We start from the raw sequence: 8,645 nt of genomic DNA, 5'->3' as shown, positions 1-8,645 counted from the left end.
GTGAAGCCAGCATTCCCTGTGGGTGCCAGTTCGAGTCCCAGCTGCTCCACTTCTGATCCAGCTCCCTGATAATGTGCCTGGGAAAGCAATGGAAGATGACCTATGTCCTTAGGCTCCTGTCACTCATGTGGGAGACCAGATGAATCTCCTGGTTCTTGGCTTTGGACTGGTCCAGCCCTGGCTGTTACCCTCCATTTGGGGAGGAAGCCAGTGGATGGGAGCATGCTCACTCTCTCTTTCTTTTTCTGAACCTTGCCTTTCAAATAAAATAAATAAACCTGTTAGAGATGTGAATAAAATAACTCAACTGCAGTCTGGAAAGTGAAAGGCAAAGAAGAGTAAGAAAGGAAAGCCAAGTTCCTCCTGGGTGACTTTAACTCAGTTTCTCAATCTTGCCTTTCCTTCTCTGGCCCCTCACCACTTCCAGCCTCCTTTTCCTCACAGCTTCCTGGAAGGAGGGAATGGGGCACTCTAGTGTTTTGGTCAGGATGAATGGGAAAAGAGAACAGTGTTCAAATTCCTTAGCTTTTTTGCTGTAAGCCTCAATGTAACCTCATTATTTTGACTTTAAATTTTATGTGAATGCAATGAAATCACTTTCATTATTTTGTAGTGATATAAAAAGTGTAAGAGTGTAATAGACTTCATGAAAACTGACTTTGTGTTCTCTTTCAAGGTAGGACAATTTTAACTCTGTGCAATAATGTATCTACATATTTTTTTCATTAATGAATTCTCTGTTATGTCTAATTTATAATGGAAATAAAGTCTTTATCAGAATAATTAATCAGATCAAATAATTTGGGACTCATTCTGGAACTGTGATGTCTGGAGTTCTTGCATACAAAGTGAGCATTATGCATAAAATATGGCATTTAGTAGCCACTTAGAAAAACTTTAAGGTTCAAGACACTGTCATCTTGGAGTTGACAGAGTTTAGTTAAATAATGGCTTTTAACATTAGCCCCTTGATGAAGCAGGAGAGGTAGGTGCACAAATAATAGAGGCCAGAGCAGAAGCAAAATAATTTATAAGGGAAGAAAGATAGATTAGGTACTTTTCAAAAAGAAAGACACTAGATGGACCCATTTATTTCTTCTTCTTTTTCTTTTTTTTTTAATTGAAAGTCACTGTAGCAGAGAGAGACAGGGAGAGAAAGAGAGAGATCCTTCATCGGCTGGCTCACTCTCCAAATGCCCTCAATGTCTGGAGCTAGGTCAAGTTGGAGTCAGAATCTAGGGACTCCATCCAAATTTCCTGCATAAGTAGTAGGACCCAAGTACTTGGGCCATCACTACTACCTCCTAGGTGCATCACCAGAAAGTTGGATGGGAATCAGAGGCCTGACTCCATCCTAGGCACTCTGATATGGGACACACACACCCCAAGCTGTGGCGTAACTCACTGAGTCACAATACCCACCCCTAAGTGGCCCCATTTTCTAGGATGTTTTACTTGTTTGTCAGGAATGGAAGTGCACCCTACTGGGTCAACCAGGTCCTCTGAGAATGAAACTTATAGAGCCCCAGAAAACCCTTTGCATCCAGGTTCCAGTGGGGGGTTCCAAAGCATTGTCATGGGCTTCTGTCTATACAACCCTGCTTCCAGATCACTGTTCTAGCCTGCTTTTTCCAAAATGCTTTTCTTGTGTGTCCAAAAATATTTTTTGAAGACACAGTAAAGTATCTCCTTTAGTATGTGGCAGTGACTGAGCAGTCCCCACTTAGAATAAGTGAAGCATAGCATGATGAAGAAGACAAACTCCTGAGCTATGTCCCTGGATTTAAACCTCAGGCTTTAGACAGTTTGCATGTAAGAACTTGAAAATTATTTAACATCTCTGGGCCCTAGTTTCCTTATCTAGAAATGAGGGTAATGATAGTACCTATTTGATAAAAATTTCTATGAATATAATTGGTATATCATATGTATATCACTACAGTGCCAGGCATGTGGTAAGTACTTTGCAAATGCCAGCTCTTACTGAAATAGAATGAACTCAATAGGTATGCGTGCTCACTCTCTCTTTTCCTCCCTCTCTCTCTCTCTGTCCCTCTCTCTTAAGAACATGCTTTTTCCTATCCCTTGGATGAAATTTTAAACTAGACCTATACATTTTTCATAATTTTCTTGATAACTCCAAATATCCTCTGTTGCAACAAATTAAATTTGAACAAATAAAATGTCCAACAGTATAAAAATTATCAATTCCAACTTTCATCTTAGAACTTTCCTCCATCCCAGCTTAAAAGTCTTGAGAAGGCTTTGTGTGGTGGACAGGGCAGGAGGGGACTGAATGATCAGCCTTTACCCTACCCGCCTCCTAACTTCATCTCCTTCTGTCCCAGCCTGTGTGTCAGCAGCCCTGCCCCTTCCAAGACCTGCACTAGAGAAGAGTATCCAATAATGATCTTCCTGGCTCATACAGTTGTGCTCTGGCATTGGAGTGCTCTGGGCTTGGCAGTTAGCTAGAACTGGCACTTTCTCTAACAGAGTGGTCTTGGAGTTTTCTCAGGAGTTTACAGTTTTTACATGAAGGAGCCTTTTGCTATGGCTAGTCACTAATAACCACAACTCTACCCCCCTGGGCACTTGGCAATTCACCTCAGACTCTGTAGGGGTTCCATCACCATCCAGCCCTATTGGCAGAAAGACTTCTAAGTTCACTCCACACTGAGTCTACCCTCCTATACTAAGCTCAATGGTTTCAGTTGCTTCACAGGAAAACTCATGCATCTTTGCCTTAAAGTGATTGTAAGTTCATGGCTCTTTATTTTAGCCTTGTCAGTTGTGGGTTAGTGTCATTATGCATGCATCCCCAGGGGACATATGACCCAGGTGGGCTTGTTAAAACCTCTCTCACCTAGACCACAATGTGAACTGTACAACCTTTCTCTTGTGGAAAGACTGGTTACTCACCTCACAATCACCCCAAAGCAATCTTCACTCCTAGCTTCCCTGACCTCCATGTAGCATGTCCTGGACAGGAAACTCAGTATCTCCTTTAGTATGTGGCAGTGACTGAGCAGTCCCCACTTTATTCTCAGCTTTGGAGGCTCAGCCAAAACTGATCTTATTTTGTGTTATGCTTATTCCAAACAACTGCTCACTTCCAAAGCGCTCTCCTCATTCACTGAAGTCTTTGCTGGGTCAGTCTTTCCTATACCCTGCTGCCTCTTTCAGTGGAGGGAGTTAACTTATGTGAATTTAGATTTTCATGCCTGTAGAGTGAAGATTAGGGGTATTAAGAAGATAGCAGTTTACACAATACCTGCAGTTCCATCACCATGCCTCTTGATGTATTTGTCATCCTGAACCTCAAGTAGGATCTGCTATTTCCTAGAACATATTCGGTTCCTGATATGGTCTCACACTATGAGCATCTCACCTCACCTACAGCTATTGTGTAAAGATACACGTTTTCCATGCAAAAGGCCCCCAATGAAAGCTGAAATGCACATTGTTCTTACTGAAGAAACACTCATCCTTTCTAAAGACAGATGGGAAGCTGGAAATTAGCTTGTGGGAAGAGAGAACATAGAAGAACAGGGTGACCAACTCATCCTGCCTTGCTCAGGACTTTCCTGGTGTTAGTGTGAGAACTCCCACATTCTGGGAAGCTCTTCAGGTAACCAGAGTGAAAAACCAGAGTGGGAAAACCAGAGTGGTTGATCACCCCACTAGTAGGGCCCAGATTATTTCTGGCTGTGCCTGTGAGGGTCTTTGAGATTAGAATTGGAATCAATAAAGTGACTTATTGTACAAATATTTGTCCTCCCCAATGTGTGTAGGCACTAACATCAACCAGTTCACTGAGGGCCCAAATGGAACAAAAAGGCAGAGGAAGCATGAATTTGTTCAGTCTTCCTGACCTAGAACATCCATCCTCTATTGCCCTGCCCATCAGAGCTCCTAGCTCTTGAGCCTTAGGACTACAGGATTTCCACTGTGTCCCCAGTTTTCAGGTGTCTGGTCTCTGATTGGGAGTTAAATCATTGACTCACTTAGCTCTCAGGCCTTCACACTGTAACTGAATTATACTGCTGGTATTTCTGGCATATTATTGGACTTCCCAAACTCAGCAATTGGGTGAGCCAATCCCCATAGCACATCTCTTCTGATTTATCTATCTATCTATCTATATCTATCTACCTACCTACCTACCTACCTACCTACCTATTTTTTGGTTCTGTTCCTCTGGAGAGCTCAGAGTAATAAAATCCAGGCATAAAGAAACAGAGGCTCTTGGAGTGTTAGGCTGGTCCTGAGCACACCCCAGCCTGGGTTCCAACTCTCCTCAGTGACACTCTTTCCCAGTACTCCCCTGGCTTTTCTTGTTGCTTTTACTTTGGGTAAGTGAGAGAAAGAAACATAAGCATTAGATGAGTCTTAATTCAAAGGACAAGAAAGCTGGGTTACAAATATTTTACACAAATTCTTAAAAAAGGATTTCCAGGACTTTTCACTGCATATTTCTCAGAGTTTTCAATCTACAAGGAGGAAAAGGAAATGAACCACAAAAGCAAAATGGTCTACCTTTAGCCACACAAACATGATGTGGAAGATCTACTGTTTCTTGTTCTTGGCCTACCCTACTGGGCTATTTTTCTTGTTTTTTTTTTTTTTTTTTTTTTTTTTTTTATTAAGGCCTACATGGACCTCTGCTGTGTATGGTTTGTTTTTTATTCTTTGACCCTTTAACAAAGAAATAATCTATTTTCTGTCTAATCCATTGGGTGGTGATAAGGATCAAGGAAGAAAAATGTAATAATGCTTGTGAAAAAAATCATACTCAGTCTTCTTTTCTATAACTCTTTGGGCCACTCACACTGCCAACTCATTTTGGCTTAGTCATATGTGTTTATTCTCTCTGTCTCAAGCATTAAAACTTGCCTGTCCAAGATCCCTAAACATTTGCTTCATCATGCAGTGCCTGCCAAAAGAAAACCAAGTCCTATGAAAGGAAATAAAACTCTTGGGTAATAACAGAAGGTAAATAGGTCTCACTCTCATCCTAGTTCACACCATGGGCTTCCTTCTAGAAAGAGGGCATACAATTTTCTCATTCATTTCTCATTCGAAAGAGTGTTCTCTAGTGGTGGGAATTTCACTTCATGTAGGAAGTGATGGCAAAAACCAGATGACAGAATGATTTGAGGACAGAGAAATTGTGGAAAATTTCCTGAAATAGCAACACTCATCCATTACTAATTCCACCAATCTCTAGTTAACATCCTGAAGTGGGAGGATAAGGGATCAAAGCTAGAAACCCAACAGATTCATCCTAGTGGCCAAGTCATGGAGACTAGGAGAATTTTCTTCTACCTCTGCTATGTTTAATACTAACATGGCTATTTAAAACTATCATCATTTTCAGGGATAAGTAAACAACAAAAACCAAAAGTAGATAATATATTCTAAAACTAGAAATATGTATCTGAAATTTTCATTTGAAAACTAAACTGCATCCAGGTTATGAATATTAATGCATAACACAATCATAATTCTAATGATTGCAACAGGCATTAATTAATCAGCAAAGAAGACTGAGATATGGACCTGTTCAAATGACTGTAATCACTTTTATACACGGCACTGATTATTATTCTTACAGACCTATTCCCTTACAGGAAGCACAGTCAGCAGATCAGAAAGAGCTAAAGGAGGAAGAAATCGGGGGGAGCATTCTGTATGTCTTTCTATCTAACTTCCTCCTCCTCCCTGTCAGGCTCTGGCTTGAAAATGCATGTGTTACTCCACATATGGCTGAACTTCCACTGAGTGGTCCTGTGCCATGGCGACAGCTCTCACCAGCTCCTACAAAGCTGCTTCCTCCATTTGTACTTTGGACCTCAGGGTTGCGACAGTTTGCCGGTGATGCCAGTCCTTAGGGGGTTACCATTTCTTGTTGGTTCCCATAAGCATACTCATGTCTTTCTAAACAGTCTCTTCATTTAGCTCCATTTAACTCATGTGTACTTACCTGCTTCCTGCCAGGATGTTTCACTGATTCATGTATAGATGATAAAATTAAAATTGGGGAAAACTTTGGGTTACATAGATTTTTTAAAAGCATCGTGAAAAGAATTATTTTTTATCTAAAAATTTCACATAAAGTACTACAATACTTAATCCTTTTCCATGTAATCAGTGCAAGAACCAATTTCTTTCAGAACAGTTTCCTTTTTCCAGGGTATTATACAGGTTAATAAAAGTCTTAATTATAATAATATTAAAATGTTAACTATCTTCCAAAAATTGTTTTCACCTTTTGGCAGCATTTTGGAAGATTTCATTGTGGCATAATGCCAAAAGAGAACACTGCATGGATTTGCTTTTTATTACCATAATTTGCTGCTGAAACTCCAGAGTAAAACAGGGACCCATTACCTAAAAAATTTTAGATAAAAGATGTATGAAGGCACCTAGCTTTCTTCTTCCCAAAATACATCAGAGGAGATGGACGTGAATCATGAAAACTTTTAGTTACTGAAAAAGCCAATGAAAACTCTAGATTCTTAAAAAAAAAAAAAAAAAACCACGCACACACACACAAGGAGATTCCATTAGCACATGCTCAACAAGTATTAACTAGTAGCAAACATATACAATCAGTCATACTTTTTTTTTAAAGTTTCACGTTTTCTCTCAGATTGCCAGTTTAGAGGTTTACATATTTTACCTTAAAAAGCATCAAATGCTGTACAAACTCCAATAAAATGTGGTTTCCTTTTTTACAATTTGAAACTTCTCCTAGTATATTATTATCAGACATGACACAGATAGATTGTAGTACCCCAATTTATCATTCGTGACAGACGTGGATGCTAAGCTAACTGATGACGACACAGAATTCCTGCATGAGCAGTCAAATCCAAGTAGACATGCTGACACCGTCTTGGAGGGATGTCAGTGAGTCTGTCTTCCTGACTCACGAATGAACTGTGAAAATGGAAAGGGCAGCTCCACGCATGGATGCGATACACAGTGGCACAAGTAGCCAGGGTTTCCCCAGGCAGTGTGTGACTTGAGCGGAACACCTGTGCATCCACCCTTGTGTACAGGCAATTTGCAGTCAGTGAAACATACCTGGCTTAAAATGCAGCAAAGAACAGACTCCAGGCCACGTGTCCTCATTCAGGGTTCCAAGAACCAGAAATATTCGCTCAAGTTGATCCTGAATGTCTTTCATTCCCCGAAAAGCAGCAACTCCTTGGATCATTTCAACAAAGAGGCAGCCTACTCCTCACATGTCAAGGCAGGTGGGATATTCTGTGGAGCCCAGGAGCTCATCCGGAGGCCTGTACCACAGGGCAGCCACTTCGTTGGAGTATGTGTGGCTGGGGACGGACTTTGCTTGTGCAAGACCAAAATCTGCCAGCTTTAACTCCCCCGTGTCACTGATCAGAAGGTTCTGTGGTTTCAGGTCTCTGTGCAAAATATAATGCTGGTGGATGTAAGACAGCCCTCGCAGCAACTGAAATAAAAATAACTTCACATTCTCTGGATGCAGCCCCCCAGGGTGCTTGTCCATGTACTGACATAAATCAGTGTGCTAGAAGCTTGACGTAATTGGCAGATGTAGTTGATGTTTTGAGTATGAATCCTGAAACACATATTCAAACACAAGTGTCAGTGTCTCCTTGGTGTGGATGATGTCATGAAGCAGCACTATGTTAGCATGTTTTAGTCCTTTTAACAGAGACACTTCCCTGATAGCCGTGAAAGGTGTACCTTCTTCCTGCAGCCTGATCACCTTCAGGGCTACCAACTTCCCATTTACTTTGCTTTTCCCTTTGTACACGGTAGCATAGGATCCCTCCCCTAGCTTTTCCAGTTTTTCATATGAGTCAGCTTTTCCAAATTTGGGGCTTGTCGGCGAGCTGGGGCTAGAGTGCCGCCTAACTTTTGGAGACTCCTTGCCAGCAGAGGAGGACTTAAAATTAATGCATGCATTGTTCTCAGAATGCACCCTCTTTACTTGATTCGTCGGCTTCTCAAATGGGTCAAAAGTGCTCTGTGTCCTCTGAACCCTGACTTTTTTATCCTCAGGCATTGTATCCAGGGATTTGATCACTGAGTCCATCCCCTGGCAGTTCCGTGTGGACATCTTGGTGACACATATCTCATCAAAGGCAGTATCGTCTTTCTTCAAAGCGATGTGGCTGAAACTCTCCGACAAAGTTCTCCGCAACTTCTTCATCTTGCCTATCTTTTCAGCCAGCTGCGGCTCAATGAGGTCGCACATCTGGACGACGCGGGGCCCGGGCAACTTCCCTCAAACTGGTCCAGAGCGGAGCGCAGACAACGGCGAGGGCGCGTGGCGCGGGAAGGGGGCGCCTCGGCTCATCCTCCTCACCGCCGCCTCCCCTGCCGGCGGCGACGCACAGGGCTCGGGAGGCGAGCGGCCCGGGCAGGCTCTGCCGCCAATCAATCATATTTAATTGTACAGCTTATATTTACAAATTCACCTGCTCATCAAAATTTATTTCTACTCCACAATGATTATTCAAGGGCTTCTGTGGCCATTTTGGGGCACGCACAAAATAGTGAAAAATTTGAGTTGCCTGATGCACACACCCACCACTGAGTTGAACAAGTGACATCCTGCCTTCATTCCTCAGTTGTCAAATTGTGAACAAATG

At 42.0% G+C, this 8,645-nt stretch overlaps 1 pseudogene; it reads right to left on the bottom strand.

Annotated features, from left to right (window-relative positions):
• Positions 1–7,555: 7,555 nt before the first annotated feature.
• LOC149124860 (cyclin-dependent kinase 14 pseudogene) lies at positions 7,556–8,337 on the bottom strand (annotated as a pseudogene).
• Between the last annotated feature and the right edge of the window lie 308 nt (positions 8,338–8,645).

The sequence above is a fragment of the Oryctolagus cuniculus genome, chromosome 8 (genome assembly GCF_051225735.1).
Source record: "Oryctolagus cuniculus isolate XC-2025 breed Fujian yellow rabbit chromosome 8, ASM5122573v1, whole genome shotgun sequence".
NCBI lineage: Eukaryota > Metazoa > Chordata > Mammalia > Lagomorpha > Leporidae > Oryctolagus > Oryctolagus cuniculus.
Note: the sequence above shows the minus strand (reverse complement) of the source record. Positions and strands in the feature narration are given on the sequence as shown.